The sequence below is a fragment of the Archocentrus centrarchus genome, chromosome 16 (genome assembly GCF_007364275.1).
Source record: "Archocentrus centrarchus isolate MPI-CPG fArcCen1 chromosome 16, fArcCen1, whole genome shotgun sequence".
NCBI classification, from domain to species: domain Eukaryota; kingdom Metazoa; phylum Chordata; class Actinopteri; order Cichliformes; family Cichlidae; genus Archocentrus; species Archocentrus centrarchus.
Window position 1 is genome coordinate 12,433,153 of NC_044361.1, and position 24,228 is coordinate 12,457,380.

The 24,228-nt window shown below is 39.3% G+C and overlaps 1 long non-coding RNA gene across 2 annotated transcripts; it reads left to right on the plus strand.

Annotated features, from left to right (window-relative positions):
• Nucleotides 1-10: 10 nt before the first annotated feature.
• On the plus strand, nt 11-23,892 carry LOC115794051 (uncharacterized). 2 transcript variants are annotated; one of them, XR_004021155.1, is made up of 3 exons: nt 11-71; nt 23,305-23,490; nt 23,686-23,892. It is a non-coding gene; the product is annotated as an uncharacterized LOC115794051 (long non-coding RNA). The 2 variants fall into 2 exon arrangements; XR_004021156.1 differs by lacking the exon at nt 11-71 and adding an exon at nt 19,170-19,294.
• Nucleotides 23,893-24,228: the final 336 nt, after the last annotated feature.

Sequence of the window (24,228 nt, forward strand, 5' to 3'; positions counted from 1 at the left end):
CCGTGAGGCTGTCTGTCTTTCACTGCGGATACCGTGGAGGGAGGCCGGAGCGTGAAGAAGACACCAAAGAGGTAAAAGACTGCCAGAGTTTGAATTTATTGCTTCATTTTGGCCGCTCTGCATCACTGTATAATAATAGCTTTAAAGTAATCCATTACATATCTTTAAATAGGAGGATCTAAGAAATTGAATTTTTATATGTGTGGTTCAGGTTGTAAAGCATGTGATTAGACCGCTGAAGTGGCGCAGTATGAAAAAAAGAAAATGCGTCCCTTGCGTCAGTGTCCAATCAGACGTCTTTGCGCCGCCGCAACTGGTGCCAAGACGCATTTACACACACCGCAGGCTACTGTAGCAGCCTATGGCAGCCTATGGTATAATCCCAGGGCTTCATCTGCACCAATCAGAGATGAGATGGAACTTTTTCTGCCACTGACTGATCTCAATTACAGCGTCTCTGAAGGCAAACCCAAATAATATTTATATTGTTTCATTGTTTGTCTGCGCTTTTGCAACAATCTATACTTACATACCGTCTATTACTAAATTTGGTGTACTTTATGCTTTGTGATTAGACCATAAATAATTTACAACGTTCTAATGATTTTAATCTTAGAACTAAACAATTGTTAAATTTTGGTGAATTTATCATTAATAGTACAATTTTGCATATTTAACATATCATAATACTACCCATATACAGTATCATTAAAATGATTGTAATCATTACAGTAAGGTCACTAGAGAGGATTTAATAAAGTCTGTGATACACAGAGTTGCGTCCTTCAGTAAATATACCTGTAAGTTTATAAAATAACTCACAACTAACCGCATGTATATCCCTCACCACTCTTTATCCTTACATTACTGTGTATTTGTATACTCACTTTGGGATCTGGATTTAAGAATTAATTCTTTTAAATTAGAAAAATGGGCTGAGTTGTGTTATAAAGTTTATTGTGGCATGGAGAACTGTTTATAAGGGTCTCTTTAGTAGACACGGCACAAAACTATTGCAGCTGCCTGCTGGACATGATACGAGTTTTTTTTAAAGACTTTTTTCTAGTTTTTGTTATGCACTACACATTTGTTAGTTGGATATGTAAAACACACACACACACACACACACACACACACACACACACACACACACACACACACACACACACACGCGAACCCAACGACTCATTTCCAGTTAGCATATCAGGACCTGCTCATCTTGCTTCATTTGAGGCAAGCTGAGATAAAATGTGACAGGCAGCTTGTACCTGAGATGAGTAAAATTTGATCTGAGTGGTCCAATCAGGCCTAATTGAAATGAATTGAATCAACCAATTTCTTCTGCTACTGTAATTAAATTAGGAGCTGGGCCACAATTGGACGTTGAGCTGGCACTCGAGAGGAGATGACAAAATGCTCATTGCTGCCACTAAAGGACTATGTGTCAAATTCAGTGTGAAAGGCAGCGCACAAAATGCCGTGTGACATACTGGCAGAAGCTGTCGCTTTTTGGTTGAAGTGTGTACAAACAAACACACTGGGAATGTCTCGCGGACTGAAACACTTCCTTGTGTGAATGAAAAAGTGTGGAGATATGCATACAAGTCATCAAAGCAAATTAAGTGTGAAAGCACATTTACTGCACATAGAGTGCAGCCACATTTAGAATTGTGTTATTGCTTTATGGCCCCAAAACGCCTAAATTAATTCCAAAACGCTGAAGCTGGAACGCCACTGCAGCTCTTAAAAGGTCTGAAGTGCAGGATCAGCCACTGACTCAAAATCTGAAAACTCTGGATCCCATGAAAATTATAAATAAAGAATTAACTGGAGACAAAGTGGAATAAAATTCTGCAGCAGACAGAAGTGAATAATACTATCAATGTGTAATCAAACGGCAGTGCTCACAGACAAGTATTGGTATAAGCCTTCGAGATAAAGATACATGTAAGAACATTATTGCACTTTGATGTTTGAATTGGAGGCCTTGCATCAAATATCTCTCGTATCAGCTTGGCCCACCACTCAGGAAGAGAAGAGGTTTTACTGCTCCAAGGCCTTGGTCATCTGTGGCTCTAATGCCATTTCCAAGAACAATGAGCAGAAAAGGGCTAAAGCCGCACTGATGACACTTAATCTCATTGGAATTCCTTGTCAGGTTTGACCTTGGAAAGATATTAGCCACTCGACAAGTGACTGTGGGCGAGGGGAGGGCTGCGTATGTGTCTCTGTCTGCAGTTGCCGTGCAGTTGTAAGTTTCTATTTAAGTATGCAAATATGCCAACCCGTGTTTTACTATATGTCATGGTGGTAAAAATCATTTCCACTGAACTTAAGAGCAACTTCAGGCTTACACGTGTAAGTGTGATCTATTCTATCAAGTGTGTCTGCATGCTGCTATAGCAGTCATGATGTGATGCTGAGCGGGAGGGCGTCTGGGGTTGTTTAGAAAGAGATTATGCATGTGCATGAGAGCAGCCAGAAGCCAGACCATTGGGCTGCAGGGATCTGTGGTCCAGTGATATGTGTGCCACATTGTCTGTTCAATACAGGCCTCTGAATTTTTAAACAGCATCAGTTACTTCATACTGCCATTGTTTTGGCACCATTTGCCTTGCTTAATCCTCGTGCATATCTGTACTATCTTACAGTGTAGAAGTACGTGTCTGTGAGTGTGTGCGTCAGGCAGGGGAGGCCGAGAGATTGTGTATATTGCGTCATATTTGAAAGCTATTGTAGATTAGCATGCGGTAAATGCAGAATTATAATTTGTCATTATGAGTAGCTTGCAATTAGAAGTGTGGGTGTTTGTGTGTGTGTGTGTAAATACCTGTACAAATATGTGGGTGTGCTTGCTGCTATCTAAAAAAGAGAAAAAACAGACATTAAAACCTAAACGCACTAAATCTTTACACTGTGCCTCTGATGTTTAACATTCTCAGCGGTGTGTGTTTCTGTATTTTACCCCCAAATTGTCCACAGTCCACAGTACTGTCTCTGGCATCAGTTTGTTTTAGCAGTTCCTGCTACAAAGACGTATACAATAAGAACAAGGTGAGGCTGCTTGGATGAGGCCTGCAAGCATTAAAAGCAGCATTTAGAATTAGTGATATTAATCATCAGAAACCATCAGAAAAAAAGGTCCCATGTTCCTAACCCTAACCCTTATTATAATAGAATGACCTTTCCTGACTTTAATTTTTTTTTAAGTACTGGTATCAAAATAGATGACACATTTGTGCATGAGTGTGTTTCCAAGGCCTCCAGTGCTGTTTTCAACTGAAGAAGTAGAATAAATTGGAAGATGTCCCAAAAACATTAATAAAGAAAATACTGTTAGAAAATTATTGCTGTAAAGGCGCAGAAAAACCTTGCTTGCTGTGGACAAGAGTTTTACATTTACCGTGCTGGGTGCACCGCTATGTCAGCAGACCTTCAGCCTTTCTCTTTCTGTCTCCAGGGAGAAATATTTGCACAGGGAACCCTTCTCTGTATAGTTTCTATAGTATTCACCTCTTTGTCCCCCTCACTGACTTATTTATGGCAACCCACTAATGAGCTATACGGTCTTTTGTAGTGAGAGACAGCATGTGTAAACATTTAGATTTTTTTTTTTTTCTCTTCAAGTACAAGGCGAGATTCACCAAATTAAAAGGCACAAAGTGAAATGAAATCACGGAGCAACCTAACACCTGATCAAATACAAGGTTACCCATGCAGTGTTTTGTGTTTTGCCGTGTTAATGCCCTATGTTGCTATCAGTCTGGCGTGTGTTTTGGAGGACTGCCAGCCAGTGGAGGAAGAGCACCTATTTTGTGGAGAGGTAATTGCTACACAGTAGCCTCTGATTGCCAGGAACTTTCACAGGGAACGGCCCCGGCTCCCTTTTCACTCGCACCGACAGCCTGATTACAAATCATCTTATTGATTTGATGAGTGCAAGATGTTTGCTAATAACTGTTCTCATACCATCTGTTAATCTTTGTTGTGATTAAAGAGGTAATCCCAATACCCATTATTCCCAATGACAAGAGCGGGGATCGTTCTCTTACACAAGCTTTAGTCCCTCACAGGCCGGGCTGGGCTGAAAGGGAAGCTCGGGAGGGGAGTGGGGGTGCAGTACCTAGGATATCAGTGATCTCCTAATGCAACCGAGAAACCTGCTCCACCTTCCACATAACAAAAAAGGGGAGAGAATTACACCCTTGCTAAAAATCCATTACCCTGTATAATCACGCAAAATGATTTTTCTTAAATATGATAATAAATCACGGGCCGAATCAATAGCCTGGAGACCAACTGCTATGCCCTGATAACGTATCAATCAATATTTAGTATTTAGATTTTAATTAATACCTTGGCGGGGCTTGGAGCCCGTTAGCACATGGGAGAAATATAATCTGTGATAAAAATAGACCAACATAAATAAACTGATAAAAACAAATGTGGTCCTGTTAGCATTCGCGCAGTTGTTCTTCATATCTGTCATTGATCAGTCAATTTCCTAGTTGTGATTAAGGGCCGTTCAGAATCAAGCTTTGTGTGTGAATGTGTGTGTGTGTGTGTGTGTGTGTGTGTGTGGGTTCACATGGAAATATTTTCATCGATCATTCTTGGCAGGGTTAAGCTTCAGAAGCACCTGCTCCAAACTGTTCATACACAGAGGGTCGCAGATGAATGGCATGTGTTGTATTACAAGTAAAAGCTATTAAAGCAAAGGAAATCTTCATAAGCACATATCCGCATATGAATATGCTACCAGAAGCTTTCTGGTTTATTAGTAGTCTGAATTAGATTGTATATTGACCAATCGTGTTTGAGCCTGCTTTGTTTGCATGGAATTGCATTTGCTAAAATGCACATCTCAAAACCAGCTATTGCTGGATGATCTTTCTTTCTTTCTTTCTTTCTTTCTTTCTTTCTTTCTTTCTTTCTTTCTTTCTTTCTTTCTTTCTTTCTTTCTTTCTTTCTTTCTTTCTTTCTTTCTCAAACAAAGACCTGCAGACAGAGCACAGAGTCTACAGTAAATTGTTTAAAGCCAAATACTGAATTTTATTGGTCAGTATGCATTTCTTATGCAGGCATAATGATCATGTAAAAGTACACCATTCTTAATTTTTAAAAAATTTGGAAGGGCTCATAAAGTTATTCTTTTTCATTGTTGAAAAGGCTCCTAATATAAATGCAATATCAGTGGGTGCCTGAGCTGTTAAAATGTGTCTGTGTGGGAATGATGGCTGCAAGAAAAAGTTCCTTAAAAACTTCTGCTAGGAAAACAGTAGTTACTCTGAGTAAGTCAGGATCTATTTGTATGTGTGACGTTCCTGTCTGGGCTCACGGGTGTTTGTGTGGGGTGCAGGGATGGACAAACTTTAGTTTGTGGTGGCTTTGACCCACCCCTAGCCATACCCTGGCTCTGTCCCTTCTCAAACTGTGATCTTTTATTAATATCTGCAAAGGAATTTAGGTGCATAAATCTAACAAAACAGCCAGTGATTGGGAAAGTGGCTGACAATAAAACAACAGGGATTTAAAAGAGGGAAAAAAAAAGCACATTTCTCACATGAGACACAAACTGTGGTCTCCTGGTTGACAGTTTGATAATTTATTCTACTTCCACTCATCTTGCCTCCTTGTGTGGCCTTTGGCACTCATTCAGGAGATCTTTGTTTCTCTTTTAGGAGAGTTTGCTCTGGATGTTCAGCATTGCCATGGCTTGTGAATCACAGCAAGGACACTTTGGTGTGTATATCACAGAGACACCGGTGGGGTTGACAGAATGGCAGTACGTGAGGTGGAATGAGAACAGGTGGATATATCTCACGCAGACTATTTTTCCCAGCCCTAAATCTAGTAATCCTAATCTTGATACTCCTGCATGGTTGCACATTTTCTACATGCAGTAGCTTTAAACAGTTTAATTGATGCTTCCTTGAATTACTCTGGAGCATACAGTAAAGAAGTGCAGTTAATCAAATGATTTCCACTTCTTACAGAAACACTTAAGCAAATAGTTTGAGAGTGATGCATTTAAGTCATTGCTTCTCGAATGAGCACGCAGCGGCCCTTCTGTAATCTTTTCTTAAGGTTTTAAGTGTTGAACACAGGACTGCCAACTGATTTTCAATTGGATTGACTCTTGTGGCATTTGTAATCGGAATCCTTTTGCTTTATAAAGAGATTAAAATAGTTAAATATAGAAGCAGAAGGGCAGAGTTTGACCATCAGGATGTGCATGGCTAATACAAGATTAATAAGACACATTGATAAATAGGATTCAGTGTTAATCCTCCTTTGAACTAGTGCATTTGACTTGTAATCTGTTGACTTGCGTCTTTCTTTGCTACCTATTTACTTAGTTAAAAATGCATAAATTATAATTAATGTATCAGGTTAATACTTACAGTGTAGCTAACTATATAATGCCAAGTAAAGCTTATCAACATGAACTTTGCAAGCTAAGAAACCTTATCCCATGTTGCCTCATGTTGTTTGAAGTTCAGCATTTTGTTGTAACACACAGACCATTTGAAGAGGAGACTGAAGGGCTCTACAGATTTTTGGCTGGAGGTTACGGTGGTTCCCTGGTCTCTGGAAAGTCAAGCTGGGATGTGAGCTAACAGGACATGTGCGTGTTGCTCTTAGCCACGGCTGGATTTAAGTGTCTCAAGGCTGTCTGCTGTCTAACCCAGGTTAACAGGATATTAGGCCACAGCAAGTGATGGCCCAAGTGCCTTTGTTTTTAAGCTGATCCCTGACACACATCCAGTGTCACTTTAGCACATACAGGAAGACACACACATAAGTCAAGGTCACACCTTTGCTCGAATCTTTTTGATCTATTTAATACCCAATAAATGATCATTTATTATCAAAAATGGTGATCTTCCAGTGACATGATAAGTCAGATGGACTATTTTCCCACACTCTGCAGCCATCAAACTGCAGTTATCACTGTTGAGCTGGAATATCAGATTAGCTCCGTGCTAAAGCTCACACACCATGAGACTGGACTGTATGGGCCAATCCCTATTAATCCCTTCTTACTGTTAGGTGGACAAGGTGCCAAAGAGGCCCTGTGTGGGTTGGCATGGGGTGTATGTTAGCAGAGTGAGTCAGCTGCTGCCGGAATTACTGTAATTGAATTATTGTGTGTGTGTGTGTGTGTGTGTGTGTGTGTGTGTGTGTGTGTGTGTGTGTGTGTGTGTGTGTGTGTGTGTGTGTGTGTGTGTGTGTGTGTGTGTGTGTGTACACACTGCTAACTGGGTAAGTGATGTCATGTGTGCGCTATCAGGATATAAAAATGTAAATATAAAAATGCTTTACAATTTGCAACTTACTCACTGGGTATCATTAAACTATGACCTCTATGTTTGAGATTTGCAACATGCAGATGGGGATTTACATGGACCAAGCATCAGCAATACTTTGGGTGTAGGAGCATGTTAATTCATTATAATGGGTGTAATGTTAAAATCCCCCTCCTTTACTTACAGCCTAATTAAAACAGTGCTTATTAATGTATACTAATATATACATTAATAGGTGTTAATATAAATATGCATACATATTTATACTAATCTTAAGGTTACCCTAAGAGCTGCATTTTAGTATTTATTTATTTGTTGGCATTTTTAAGCTGACCATAACTACAGTTTAACTGAAGCTTCACTGCTGTCATCAGCCCCATTTTCAACCATTTAAACAAACACACACAGTATGCCAAATATATTTTATTAAAAAAGCTCTTATAAGTAAGAGAACAAACAAAGTAAGTTAGATACCAGATTAAAAAGTGGAGGATTTAACTGTTAAAGAGTTTCATATCCTTGTTTGGACTTCCCCACAAAATATGCTGAATTTAGATTAAGTGGAATATAAATTGTGTAGCAACTTTTTGTGAATCTGTTTGGCTCAATAACTTTATATTATTGCAATGTATTTGTGTGATGCTAATATACACAGATTCACAGCTAGGATCTGTCCTGATCAGGAGCCCTTGGCATCACATATGGAGCACTGGGTACGAAAAATATATATTTCAGCCCAAGACTGTGGACACAGCCAAAGCAAATGAAAAGTGACTCCCAGAGTTGCTTTGTGTAAGTGTTGTGTATGCTAATCTTGGCTAACATTAGCGCCTGGTAACGCCTGCATTCAGCTGGTGGGAAAAAACCTGTTTAAGGAGATGTTTGCACACACTGGAGCAGGGACGAGCAATGAGAAATAACAAGCAGCCTTCATGTTTTTGCAAAGATATCACGGTGATATAAAATATTTACGGAAAATTGTGTGGATAATATTTTGCCTCTACACTGAAATGTTTGTTGAGTTGGTGTGTTGTTTGAGAACAGTTCACCAACTTAGGCAGAAAGGTCGTAGGTTATTTCAAACTAATTTCTCCACCCCCCCCCACTTGCTTTAAATGTTTTTGGTAGGAAACAAGACTAAAAAGATTGCATCGTTGCATTAATTTATGTGTTAGATTTTTTTTTTTACATAAAAGTCAATAGCAGAAAAATGATTAAAGAGAAAGGAAAATCGGAGTAAACCGGAGAAATTACAAGACTGAGATAATGCTGAAGCAGAGAATGAAGATGGTGGAGGGGGATGACGGACAGTTGTGGAGACAGGGTTGTTAGTTTATGTAGGCTGCGGGCTGAGTCGACTGGAAAATTTTGATCACTTTAATTTACTATATCCAGGGTTGCCTCTCTCCCTGTCCAGCACTTTTATCAAGCCCTGTGAGCCCGTATTGATTTTTTTATTTTCTGCCCAGGATAAGAAGACAGAGAGTTAGGGAGCTCTGGTGAATGGAGAACTTTCCTCAGATTGCTGCTATTCTCCAGCTTATTGCATCCTGTCGTTTGTAGTTTCAGATGATGTCCAGTACGCCACGGCTGCTCCAGCCAATAAACAAGGTGACTAACAATGGAAGAGGGCCAGGAATGAAGACAGGGAGACAAGCTAACCACCACACCACACACACACAGCTAGAATACAAGGGCGGAAGCGGACATTTTACAGCCAGAGGTTGCCTTTTTATTTTTTACAGCCATGTTGAGAGGCTGTTTTTAAAATGTACCATTATGAATGTACTGCGGCATAGAAAACTCAACATAAACATGAATGAGCAATCATATTGATTTCAAATTTTTTGCAGGGATTTATTATTTTTTGGTGTAAAGTTTATCATCATATCACACTAAGCAGTGAGAGACAGGGGCATGATTTGTAACACTTCTCTGACATTTATTTGATAGGAACATAGTTATAAAATATTTCACTTAAATTTAGTTTGATTACTTTTTGGGGGGGAATTGTAAGTCATGGTCATTTAAGACCTAAAATAGTAAACATTTTTCCCTTGAACAGCTGAGCAAAGTATTATATTTCTTTTCCTCCCCCCCCCCCCGAAGACAAGATTACTATTTAACATTTTTTCAATATATATATATATATTCTTGTTGCGGTTCATGTGTTTCTCCCTGAGCAAAATTAATTATCACCTTTGCCCCAAAGAAAGGCAATTAAAAGGGAGAGGTAATGGTTTTTCCTCCAAAAATGAAATGGACAATGGTTTTGTCTTCTATCATTTTTTTTTAATAATGTGTGTATCAGACAAATTGTTGCATAAAATCTTCTGATTTTCTTTCATTGTTTTTTTTTCTTCTTTCTTTCTTGTGGCTGTGTATTTGCATTTTCAAATGTTAGGATGGTGTGTGTGTGTGTGTGTGTGTGTGTGTGTGTGTGTGTGTGTGTGTGTGTGTGTGTGTGTGTGTATTTGAGAGAAGAGAAAGTGGGTGGGAGAGAGAGAGAGAGAGCGAGAGATTAGTGACAGTCTGATAAAAGATGTCTCCAAAACCCTAATTAAAATTGAATACTCCTGCAAATGCAAAGCAACACGCAATCTGCAGGTATTTCATTTAGAGCAACTATCTCAGTGCAAGGCTGCTTTTTTATGTCTTTCTTCATTGCACACAAATAGCTATACCCAGTTCATTTTATTTTTCACACTTCCACATCTGTCGCCGCCTTTGTCAAACCACACGAGTTTGCCCTCCTGTCCCTCCCTTGATGTCAAATGCAGCGATAAAACAAAATCAAACTGAGGAACCTGCAGTTTGGCCCCTATTTTTTTTCTCCCCCCCACCAAAAAAAAAAAAGCTTTCAAGGTTCAGCTCATTAAGCTACTTAAAAAAAATAGAAAGCCCTCTAATGAAACTGTGAGCGGTGTTATTTTGATAACACAGGCAGGCTTACAAACAGGATCTTCATTACCTTTATTTCTCAACAAATACCTGCACTGAATATACTTTGATGTCGTTGGTTTGTGTGTCTGTCATCAGGAGTTTGTGAAAACCGACCGGAAGGAAAGACAAAGCAATAACGCATTAAACTTTGGTCCAGATCCAACTGTTTTGGAAACAATAGGTTTGGTTGGTTGGTCGAACAGTTGTTCTCGGTGGAGATGTCTCTTCTCTGAGTGCCGTTCTAGTAATTATGTGACATAATCAGCATGATTGTAAATTCATTATTACAGTAGAAAAAAATGTATAAAAATCAAGTTTTAATTTATGGATCATATCGAGTGAATCCTGCAGTTTTGTCTTCAATGGAAAAAAAAAAGTGTACTCGCAGTTTCTAAATCCTCAAATTGCCTCCGTGTTGCATCATTTAAACTGAGGCTCTTCCTCTGTCCCTCTTTTTTTTTTTGTGTGTGTGTGTGAGTAAAACGAGAAGACCGATTGCACTGTACAGCTGAAAACCGTCTTTGAGATATGACCTGTGTTGTGGCTGCAGTAGCACTTTCACTTCCTACTGTCTGGACTCAGACTGCTACCCATGTGATCTCAGTTTAGAGGAATCTACACACTTGCCAGTGTCATCAGCAAGTGGTGGCGATTGGTTTAACCAGCAGTTTCTGATTCAGACTCTTCAACTAGTTATCAGCTAGTTATTACTATTATTATCATTCGCTAGTTATTTCAGCTTCTTTACATTTTTTTGTTTGTTTTTTTTGCATGTTTTATTAAGAGTAAATTCTTTATTTTGGGTTTATTTGTATGTTTTCCCAAGGTTCTTGGCAAAAGACCTTCACATATGAGAAAATGATGGTGTTACATTGGCATCACAAACTGCAGCAGCCAATCCAAAAGAGAGCTGAATCTCAATGAACCGGTCAATTAATGCTTTCAGAAACGGTGCAAATGTGGTTAAAAAAAAAAAAAAAGATAAAGTAAAGGTTAACTGAGAAATGGAAAATTTGCATCTTTTATCATAGTGCAAAGTTTAAAAAGGAGAGGAGAAGCTGACTGAATAATAACCAGGGCAGGTTTTGTATGTTTACTCATGAAAAAGAATGAGCTACAAAAACAAACTGGGCTGTTGGCAGCCTTAGTGCAAAAACATTCCAGTGTCCAGGATCTCTGGTTTCAAAGACCAGTACTGCTTAAACATTACTCAAAGCTCACACCTATAATCATTTTTACTTGGCTGCCTGCCCATAATGCACAGGAAATTGCTCTGGCCTAAGCTGCCGTTTAGTCATAAGGATATGGTCAATTTGGTACGCTGCCAACGCCATGGCCCTGAGTCATTTTACTGTATGTATTTTTTTGTTATCCATTCCCAGAACAGCAGTTGAATCATACAGCACATAAATAATCCCCAGCGGAGAGTTGAAAGTAGTGAACAATAAATGTGTCTTCTGCGTGTGTTTACTTTCCCCTAACCCCACAGAGCAGTCTTCTTTAACCTCCTCATTTTCCATGTAGACAGTTATTAACTTCTCAGATATCTTGTCATTGTTAAATATTGATTCCTGTCATCATTAGAGTGTCTAATAACGAGGATCTTGCCTTGACAATTTTGTTATATCTGCCAGGAGTGACAGTCCCATGTGTTAAAGACATGTTTACTTCACTCTGGGATCAATAAATGCTGTGAGCCAGCATGAGACAGTATAGGCCCTTACCAGTGTTATCGATGCACAATGCATCACATTATGAAATATATGTAGGTGGAAGCTGCCCACAAGATTAAGCAGTCCTCATAGATCAATGAAGAGTATGAGCATTAATATGTGCTGCTACTTCCATCCCCTGGACACCATAGGTTATTTTTGCTCTCTCTCTGAACACCGATGCACGTGCTTTTGCGTGAACTGGGAGAATTAGATTGGCCTGCTGGCGTTACAATCCAGTATCTGTCACTGAAAAGACTCTTTTCACACATGGCCAAAGGTCTCTCATTTTAGGCTCGGGCAGTGGTGGTAGAACTGAGTCCTTGTGTAAGATTTTAAACTTATTAAGATGGTAGAAATCTACTTTTTGCAATGTGTTTGCATGCCTGTCTGTGTGTGTGAGAGACAACAATCTCGAACCTGAGAATGAAGGTGGGAACGCTTCGTGATGTCAGGAAATGTTCTTTCTCCAAATAATTTCACAGTTTAATCGCATGCTGAAATTTCGTTACGTTATATTACCCCTTTCATGATCTCGTTTCATTTTTTTGGCTTTTTTTCTTGGAACTGCGCAAAGAAACCTCTCTGTTATCTGCACGTACCCTGAAAATTACTGTTCTACCCAGCACCATAAATATGCCATTTTTTCCTGGTAATCATCTTAACCACATCCAGTTGTCCTCATATAGAAAATGAACTCACAAACCTCACTTCCTATGATGCACGTCAGGCCTAAGAGCTTCTCATCTGAATATATCCCCACTGTGGAGGACAACAGAGGCGTGTTGTTGTCAGCTGACCCTTGAAGTGGCTAGATGAAGGGCATTGAGGAGGAGGGGTGAAGGGTGGAAGGGAAACTTGGGCCAAGGTCAAGAAAGCTAATTTGTTTCCTGTGTCCCCCTGCCGTCCCTGAGAGGCAGACCACACACTGCCCATACAAGAAGTGGGGGGGCTTTAATGTGGTTAAGGGTGCATAACATGGGGTTGAGATCATCAGCTACTGGCTCCTGTATCATGCAAAAAGAAATAATTTGTATTTTTTGTTCATATTAAGAAAACTAGTGTATAAAGATATTATATTAGTGATGCTGAAGACACTGTGGACACTTGCCCAGTCAAACTTTATAAATAAATATCATTCATTTATTTTTATCAGCTTCTCAGGTAAAGTCTTGTATTATTACTTTCTAGATAAAATCATGGCAAATGTAATATTTACAAGTATGGAACTTGAGTAGCTGGTGACCCATCTGCCATCATATATCATCATAATATGTTATTAATGGTATGAGTCCTGCAGTTGATTAAATAACTGCTATTTACAGTTATTACAGCCCTGTAAATTGCTGTGGAAGAACAGGTTAACAACATTGTTGTTCATGGGAATTTGTAAACAAACAATTTCTTTAACCGATAAAGCTGACGTGGAATTTGGTGAGTGTAGTCGTGTGTGAAGCTTTTCATCTGCAAACTCTGAATGTTAGCCGTGGTACGTGCATACTTATAAATTCAGTGGTTTACTTTAAAATTTCCAGCTCGAGCTGTTTCCAACAAAGTTGTAAATATCACTTTTATGTTGATGATGAGCAGTTTTTTCACGCTCGTGTCATTTCAGCTGTATTAAAGTTGGCGTCCTCCGGCCGTCTGTCGAACACGAACTGCATTATGAGACCGTGGGGTTGTTTTAGTGGAGCCGCTGAGTGTTGTCTTATTTTAACAGACAAAGTCAAAGAGGAAATGAATGCATTTGCCACCTCAGGGGCACACATGGTGCCTCTGTCGATCCTGTAAAGCAGTATTTAATCAGTGTCTGCATACGGATGTAGCCTTCAGTGGGGAAAAGTCATCAGCCATATAGAGAAAAGGCTTCAATTACTCAGCTACCACATTTGACAAAGGCCAGACCCTGTAATTCATGGTGCATAGGTGTGTATATGTTTGAGGAATAAACACTGATTCATTTACAGTACAAATACTCAGATATAATACCGGGGCAATTATCTGGCTTTAAAAACGAACATCTAATCAGCGATAAGTTGGCTAAGTTTTTAATGGATGAATATATAGATTGATGGACTCAAAGTTACCAAAGAGATCAGTTTTTTTTTTTCTTTTTAATTAGCACCTGTGAGCTGTTTCCCATTAACACTGTGCACATTAAAAATCCCTCTGCTTTTTCTAATTAAGTAAAGTGGAAACAGATTAGATGGCTTCTTTGAACAAAGGTCAGTGATTGCACTTTGTCTCGCCCCACTGTTTGTTTGTTTGGCCGGCACCAAGAGAGAGTCTGCCACTTCTCCGCAGAATGTCACTTCACAATCACTGTTTGTTTTAGGGAACAGCCTTTTCTTACCCTTTGTGTTCATCTCCTCTCAGCGCTTTTTTTTTTTTCTGTGTTCTTCAAAATGTGATCAATAGATAAAGACGTGCCTCACACTACTGTCAGCTTTTTCCACTCTTTGCTTTTTTCTTGGTTCTATAGATTCAAACATACATTCTGCTCCACAGGTGGGAAAGAAAGGCTGAGGCGGTGTAGATTTTTTTTTTTTTTTTTTTTTGCTGATATGATTATGAAGCACATGATGTCAGATTAAAGCCAAACTGATGAAAGATAGGCATCAATCAGCGACATCTCTGGAGAGGCTGCAAGGCATGACATGGTTGTCAAGAAGGAGGAATATAGTGACTCATCCCTCCCTAATCTCCCTTTCCTGGACAATTGATCTGACTTTCATATCCATTAGCGTGGCTTTCATAGCCGCTGTAATGAATGGCCAGACAACAGACATACTTCAAGATCAAACTCGTCTCTTAGACGGAAAGAAAAAAAACACAGAAACAACAAACAAAAGATGGCAGAGCAGCTGTGATTCACACAGGTATCCTGAACATCTCCAAGCAGGACCTTTATTAGTTTTAGTGTTACTAAGAGTAATACTGTAGTGTTATTCAGTAGTTATATAGGTGTTTGCCATTCATAATGTATGGAAAGGGGAAATAAAGTAGCAGTCTTGCACTAGTACAAAATGATTTCAGCTGCTATTTTTGTAGTTTTCTAATGACAGTTAATGTCACATGCAGTTTTAGGCTTCTAGCATAAGTAAATAAGTAATTCTTGAAATTCACTCAGATTATGACAACATATTCAAAATGATTTCGTTTGCCTGTCTGTTAGATTAGGTCAGCAGTCTCTTCTAAACTATGAGCAGTTACTCGTAAAACAACTGAGCAGACCTGCAGCGTCAGGCCACTGAAAACCCAATTTACTGGACATTTTTTCTGCAGTAAACGGTCAGCACGCGTTCCGGATTTCTGATTCATCTCAGTGTGATTTTTTTTTTAGGTGGTGCCATGATTATCACCAATGCATTCTTTCAGCCTGACTGTCCTCGACATTACTTCTGTTAATAACCAAACAAACAAACAAAACAGAAAAGGAAAAAAAAAAAATCAGAGTTTCACATGAGAAGAAGCTGACAAGAAAGGGAGTCAGACGGGAAGGAGAGAATGACAGAATTGAATAAAGTTCAACAAGGCAGAAAGGATTGCACAAGCAGTGAATAGCGATTCTGCCACCACCCCCCCTTACAACTTCTGGCTACTTAAACACTTTTACGCCCTGTCCTTTTATCTGCGTCTGCATTCACTGACAGAGGAATAGCCGGACACAGAGGGAGACACTCATTTCATTTTTATTTGAATGTTGACCAAAGACGGCCACCATCTGTGCAAACTGTCGGACTTTAGGACTCTCCTGCATCTCCAGCCATAAATATCAGACAGGGCTTCACTTTTCAGATACTCCACTCATGGCAATTTATTGGCCTCTCTCTGTTTTGCCACTATTTAAGCTTTTATCACTATTGTCTTAAGTGACTCAAGCAGAAGCACCATATCATTTTCAGCAAACAGTGATTTCTGTCTAACATCATCTCACACCCTCCTGTCCCATTTACTGTGGCATCTGGTGCCTTTGTTTTTCTTATTCCTCATCATAAAGAAAACCTCTTCAGTCTTCCCAGAAACCCAGCCTACACTTATGTCTTGCTGTGTGCACCCCCCCCCCCCCCCCCACACACACACACACACACACTCCACCCCACCCAGTCACTGAGAAGCTTTCCACTAAGCTCAAACACACAAGGGGGAGTGGTGAAAATGGGGTAGATGACATTGTTTTCAGTGATATGGATGTACGGCTTAAAGACAAAAGTGTTGGTTGAATGTTGTCATGTCAATAAGCCATCAGTCGCGCCGCTAACAATAAGTTAATGATTCCCCAGCAGTAATACATTTATGAATAGAGAAGTGTCTTCTTCAGCCCAGCGGGTGTGCCCATTAAAACAGAGCATGAACAAAATAATTGTGATTTGCAGATAAAATCCACTTTAGAATGGGATTCCGACTGAGGAATTGTTGAAAGAGCTGTAATTTTCCACTAAAACGTGACACACACTCACAGGAGCCCTGCTAATCAACTGTGTGTGGATGTGTGTGTGTGTGTGTGTGTGTGTGTGTGTGTTTTGAAGTTTGCAACTTTGCACTATATTTGAATTAAATAACAGATGCATTTAGTGAGGAAAAATTTTCTTATTTTTCCCCAAACTAAGTGTCTTTTTTGCAGCCCTTAGTTATAACTCAATTTTGATTCAGCTTATAGTTTTTACAAATAGTTTTTCTGTTGCAAGTACTGATAAAAATATTTGAATACATTTAAATGGAAGCACTTCAGCCTAGCAGTACTCCTACTTAACAAAGGAATTGAAATTATGAAGTAATTTTGAATAATCCAATAAAATCAACTGTATTTACAGTTTTCTTAAAAACTATTTGGGAAAAAGTATTTTATTGTAGATGGACTTTTAGAGTTGATCGTAGTGTGCAAAATAAATCTAAGATCAAAATTTCATTTCTGGAAAAAATAAGAAAATGTAAAAGCTTATGTTTTAAAAATATGTTGACTTTATGATTTTGGTTGCAAACCTTGCATATTTTATGTGTGTCTCTTTACCTTTTGTGGGTCCAACATTGTCAGTCTTTGACTGAACTGGTCACTTATTAGTCATTTCAAAAGTGTGGCATGATTATGGTTATTTTACATTACAGAAAATGTCTGAGAAGAAAAAAAAATGTTGGATGTTGCCATGGAGGATTTTTTTTTTTAATAATCCACGCTGAAAAACTTCATCCTGTCTATAAGCATTAATTTTGCATGTAAGTAACCTGAAAATGCTGTAAAAAGTGTTGTGACTGTGGTGGAAAAAGTGAAGCATAAAATGTGACAAAGTTTAATCAAATCAAACTTACAGAGTATGCCATGCATACTCAAGACTACAATACATTTAAAAGATTAAAACTTAGAGCTGATGAAAATATGAGAGCTGTTGGGGGGGGGGGGGGGGGGGGGGGGGGGTGCAGGGACTGTATGCTTCTGTAAAATATATTTTTATCCTCTTCCTCAGCAGGGGTTTAATGACACCTGACTAGAGAATTAATTCCACTCGCCACTTATATCATGTTTTAATACTTGCATCAAAGTGTCAAGAACATCACTGATGGATGGCAGTTTGTTAGTTACTTAACAACAAATTCACAAATCATGAACAGTTTTCATAAAACTTTAAAAATGGTAACAAATACCGTGTAGTGTATCTATAAACATTATTTGGCTGGCGATTAAAAAGTTGTAAGTGATCTTTATCATACTTGTTTTAAAGAGAGCACACTACCCAGCAGGCTGGGCAGTTGTAGCGTTTGAGTAAATAACAAGCGTGCCAACTCAGAGAACACAGCTTGGCTTCTGTTTCAGTCAATGTTCAGTTTTGTTTTCACTTTTTGTTGAGTTTCACTTTTTTTTTTTTTTTTAATTTACCTATTCGGTTAAGATTAGGCAGCAAAGCCACATATTTGGGTTTAGGGGAAAAAGGTTTAGATCTAAGTGCAGTGAGTTAGGAGTTGACTGGTCTCATTACTGTAGCGCATCCATGTGTGTCGCATGGCCACTGCCAAAGGGCACCTTGTGGGGCACCTCTGAGACCCCAGCAGCTTTGATTAAGCAGCGGTGTTCGAAGCCTTCAGTTTCAGGACTGATTAATAATCATCACCAAGAATCTACAGCATATAAAATGTGCTGATTATAAATTTTATATGCAAAGGTTATTATAGTATCACACTGCAGTATTTTCCAGAATTTTGGCTAAACCCTGAACCTGCGTTCCTCTTATGTATGTAAGAAGATTGTTTCGTCGTGGGCATGCTGACCATTGTAATATTTGCGGAATGTTTTGTTGGATATTTTGTTGGTGTCCCAGTTTTTCCCCCCAGCATTCTTCTTTGCTGTTTTGAAGCCGTGCACGCTTAAAAACACAGAAAGTTTGATCGAGAAATGCAACATGCATATTGTTGTTGGCCTTGACTGAAAGAACTGCCTGCAGCTTTAGCTCGAACACGTTCACTGTGTAAAGTCTCAGCGACTCACTGACTGATTGGAAGGTACCTTACAGTAAGTTCACAGGCTCGCTTGTTAGCTAGATACTAATACTTAATGTACAGTAACATTTTCTAAGCATGCTGTTAATGAATACCTGTGATTACCAATAAGCTGAACTGACTTAATCAAACAGAAAACAGGTGTCACTGAAAAATATCAGATTAGGTGACCTTTCTGCTTGTAAGTGTACTTAGTTGACTCTTGAAAATGAGAAGATTTCTTTTCTATGGTGTTGTGGTCGAGTAATAAAATGTATAGACACCAACTAACATGAATTTCCCTTAAGAATTAGTGTCATCAGTGTGAGAGCCCTGCCCTGTACTCTGGTGTGCAGTTTGAAATACTGTCTTTTAAATCAATGCTCACCTCTCCACTCTCCCTTTAATTGAACTTTGTTGCCTCTTGTTAAGACCTTTAGTCAAAGAAAACAGTCCTTAACTGTAATGAAGGCAAATCAAACTTCTCCACCAAATTCACTAAGATTTAGCAGTTAAGCAGGTAAAGCCAAAAAATAAATAAACCCCATTTACTCCACTGGTGACTAGTGGAGAAAAATAAAGGTGGGGTGGGGGGGGTGGGGGGTGGGGGGGGAGAAGCAGAGGCTACAAAGAGCAAAGGCATGTGCGAGGTGATTTAGATAATGGCACTTTTCCCTTTTTTTATACTGTCAACAATTGGCACTTTGGAGGGAAGTCCACACATACCGTCTCCATGTATCATGCTGGTCGTGTTTCCAGAGCAGTGTTATTGACACTGTAAATTAGAGGAGGCACACATCAGGTATCTGACAGATCCGAGGCATCCACAGCAAACTTATAATCGCAGCTCTGTCACAGTGGGTGAGTTTCTCTCCCTTTCTCTTCCTTTTTTAATGTTCGCTCTTTGCATTTACTTGTGCCTCTGTAAGTCTATTCAGCATTTTATTTTATGGACACCTAAAAAAGAATGCTCTGCTTTATTGCAAGCATATAAAAGCTCTTCTTACTGTTTTTTTTTTTTTTTTTTTTTTTTGCTCATATATATTTAGTTGTGTTTGGTGTACACAAGAAAACAATGTAACTCTTCTTAATCTTTTTAAAAGTGAGCTAATCAGAGATTAAATGCATCTCTTTATATTTTTAATCATGTAAAAATTATGGTATGTTACACTGCTATACTACTATATTTACCTCTTTTTTTTTCTTCCAAGTTGTTCCTTTACATTTCCCAGAAAAAAATGACTTACGATCACGTTTGGGAATTCCTCCTGGGAATTCTTTTGTAGCATAAGTTTATGTGCCGAGTCCTGTGGTTGAAAAGAAACTGCCCTTCTTCATGACTATTTAACCTTCTCATGTCTCACAATAGCATTTTCCTGCAGTGAAAAGCCGCTTTAGTCTTTCTGTAAATTCCCCTTAAAACCTCAGTTCAGGAATGCAATGTGAAGACATCTGTTTCAGTCGTGTCCGTTTCCGTGTGTGATTATTAAGAGGAATTGCTGCTGTTTAATCCAATAGCCATGTCCTTCTCTTATGATTTGTGTCGTGATTGTAGTATGACACAAGGCCTTTCAGTTCAAATATTCTACTTAACACTTTCAAAAGTGTCTTAAGGAAAGAGAGACAAGTAAAGTGGAATCACCGTAAACATGTTTGCTCTTTATTGTATTATCATGTTATGTAACAGCAGTTACCAGAAGCAGAATACGCTTTGTTTTCCTGCTTCAAACATCTAGTATTTGAAACTGTTTGGAGATGAGGAGATACTAGTGAGAGACTTGGAGAAACACAACTTTTACTCGCTAAATGGCATGGCATACTGCCCTGGTTACCATGGCTATGAGAGGGGTTTGAGAACACATTAATCATGAGGATGTAGGTTTGGTTCTCGTATTCATAATAGAAACACAGAAACTCCAGCCGTCCTTTATGAAGCTGATTTATGATGTTCAATACATGTGTGTGCCGAGCATGTGGAATAACCCTGAGGAGCATGTATGAGCAAGGAGAGATTGCAGCAGTTGGTCTGTAGCGGCACACTTTTCAACACAAATTTGTTGATGTAAAGATTCATTTAAATGTATTATTACCAAATAAAATTTGGACTGCATTTTTCCATATTAAAAAGTTGCACTGAGTTGTGAATGGATGCCAGCGTGTTACTAGGCTGCAGGTTTTATAGCTTAATGAAGATTAAATGTCTTGAAAACGTTTGGCATCGGAAGATGTGTTCATTTGCCGCAATTGCCACATTTGGCACTCAACCAGCCTGTTCTTAATTGTTCAATCTGGAAATAGTAGATTATGTCTCATGTCATTGCACCTATACATGTCTTGAGTAAATGGAGCTCTTTGTGTCCACACGTCTCACCCAGGCCAGAGAGGCAGCTGATAAAAATTAGATCGTGCATAAAGAAGTATCGCTCACACCGTTGTGCTACTTTTGAGTGGCTATTTTTTTCCTCTTTGTCTTTGGTCAGAGACAGCAGATTGATGACAGTGTGACAGAGTGACATTGCATTCTGGGAACTCAGGACTATGGCCATAAATCCATGGCGATTCAGCTTTACAATGGCCCACTGTCTAGCCATCAGAGGGGTAGGAGGTTGTTACTGCAACACCCTAGTGAGCTGCTAGGGCACGACTATTATGCTTTCTTGGGGAGAAAAAGGGGTAAAATGAAGACACCAGGGGGAAATAGGCAGGATGGTAATGAATTATGAAAAACTAATAGAATTAAAAAGAGGAAGGGGAGAGAGAAAAACCTCTTTGGTGAGTGGAAATTTCCCACACTCTTTAGGCATTGTGATTCTTTTCAAGTAGATCTTCAAATCTGAACCTCTGCTGTATTAGAAAGCAAATAAAACACATGGACAAATAAACACTCCAAGTTCTTTATTGACCTTGGACAGCCAGCTGTGTTGTGAGTGCAGCTCAACTTGGCTCTCTACACCCTCCCTCAATCAGTGTGTGTGTGTGTGTGTGTGGTGTGTGTGTGTGTGTGTGTGTGTATACAAACCAGAATCTCTGTATTTGGCTTTTGTATGTGGTCATGTTTGTGTTTTTGTTTTTTGTTTTTGTTTGTGTGCGTGTGCATGTGCATGCGTGTGTGTGTGTGTGTGTGTTTGTGTGTGTGTGTGTGTGTGTGTGTGTGTGTGTGTGTGTGTGTGTGTGTGTGTGTGTGTGTGTACTCCCGAGTATGAGTTCATGTTTTTGTTCAAACTACACAAATTTGTGTCTGTGTTAACTGAAGAGCTAACATTTTGTAGTTTGTTTGGTTTAAAACAACTTGGAATGCTACTAATTATGTTTTTATTTTAAATGCAAGTTATAATTTCAGAAACAGATTCTATTAATTTGCCCTGTAATATTGAGAACTACAAGGACTTTACGCCTACCTTACACCTTTTAATTGTATTTACACACAGTGGAGAGGTGCTAACCAAAAATATCTGCAGTGGTTAAAAAGCTCAAACTACTGTATCTATACACAGATGTGAGCACAGGGCTGTGGTGCAAGGCTGTGGAAATATTGTTGGAATAAGATAGAAAAAATGACTGTACACTACTTGTTGGATTGATATATGTAATTATGAGCGTAATGCAGATAATATGTGTATATTGAAAGGATATGCATATTACACAGTCTGCTAAAGTTTTGATGTTATAATGAGGATTCTGTGTACATGTGATAACAATATTTTAAGGCTGCAACCCATCAGCACTAACAGCATTACACCAAGAGTAACAAAGGACTGAAGTAGATCCAGTAAAAGCTGGAGGGAGTGTGTTGCATTCCCCAAAGTAGGTGGGACACATGTTCTGGAGGTGATGTAGCCAGAGAGCTGGGCGAAACAGTACCTGTGACTACAGCAACAGAATGTTTGAATCTGAGCTGCGTCTGTGTCTGCCTGCTGCTGTAATCCGGGTTAACCAACTCTTTCAAATAACACAACTGAAACTAACATACTGTAAAGCAGTAAATTCCAACCAAGCTGATAGCTAACCAACATTTTTTTCTCTCTTCCTGAATAAATGGGCACAATCGTTGAGTGGAAAATATTTCACTCCTCCATTTGATCACCACAAAGACTCTTGGTGATTTTGGCTCAGTAATGGGAGCCATACCTCAGCTACTAGCATTCCTGGAGCGTTTTCCTTCTTCGGTCCCCAAGCCAAATGGAGCACTAAGCAGCTTTACAGTATGCCCTCCACCTCCTGTGTGATCGGGCCTGCACCACTTGTCATCTCCCTGGTGGCAGCTTAGATTCTCCAATTTTTAGGTTAATTAATCAAAAATGATTTCTTTTCTCATTAGCCATGCAGTTGGTTTGCAATCTGCAAAATCAATGTTTACAGATGTTTCCCTGGGTTTTGTTTTCGAGACGGTGCTGATTTTTATTGGGTATAGATTTAAGAGGGTGCTGAGGGATTGTGAGTTAACTGAGCTGCACACACACACACACACACACACACACACACACACACACACACACACACACACACACACACGCAGCCACGAATGCACTAAATGCATATTATAAATAGTCGCATGCCCAAATAAACACCTGCATAAATACAGGACAAACAAAACGCACTCAAACTCACAGCTTGGCTCATGGTTACTTACTTTCAGTTCCCACAAATCTTAAGGAAAATACAGTGTTGAATGTAATCTGCTCATCTAACTGATAGAGACAGCAGTTCTCTCTTTCTCCATTTTGGTTCGACTGTGTTGAGTCGATTGTTGCCAAACCCAGGGGGTTGAGCCACACACACTCTGTCGCTGGGAAGCACTCTTTAATCACGTAACAGCTTCTGGTTCTAGTTCCTGTTGGTTGTAAACAAATGTAATGTTGCATTTCCTGCAGTCTAGACATAACAGCAAACCTGGCAGAACCAGAGAGAAGACCGATGGCGGTTGCTAAGGAGTGGCTGGCACGAGTCGCCAAGCCAGGGTCTGTGGTCTAACGGAAGGAACATGGAGGTGAAGACAGCTGAGGTGCTGGGCATCGGCTTTGGTGTTTGGTGTTTTGAGCTGTGCATCAATTAGGAAGGTCAGAAATCTTAGGTGGAAGTTTGTTCAGATTGTTGTTTGGTTTAAAATAATTTGTTCTTGGTTTATATATATATATATATATATATATATATATATATATATATATATATATATATATATATGCCTGAACTTTGTAAGCATTTACTTTTTTAGTATGTTTCCAATCATATGTCTCTGTCTGTTTTGGTCATAGAAACTTTCTGAGCCCTAGAATGTGCCCATTGTGCCATCTGCTATGCAGTTGTTCTGCCGTGCGTGTCTCTGTGCCTACATTTGTACTTGTGTACACCAGTCCCCACCCACCGTTCCACTCAACTACACAGGAAAAAGAAGATGAAGCAGAGGAGCAAAGGAGCCCAAAGAGAAATTATTATTGATTTAATCACATAATCAGCCGCAAACACTTCAGGCCAAGATAGCAAATCCATAATAGCCTCCCCACATAACCACCCTTACAATTTACCATCAAAGCCCTCCGCGCGCGCACACACCGCAAACACAGGAACCAGGGGTCACCTTCAGTCGCTGGCAAAATATTGACTTTCCTAATGCTTCTATACGTTTTTGAGTTAAGCGTTATCAATCACCGATAAGGGCCTGATGTCTCTGAAACATAACTCCTGGTTGAGGGATTACAGCATCGCTTTTCTTGTCATAATCTAAGCATATCTTTTTAGACAAAAGGAGAGGATGGTAAAATCAATTTTGTCAAAAGCAGACATTTCCCACTGTGCCT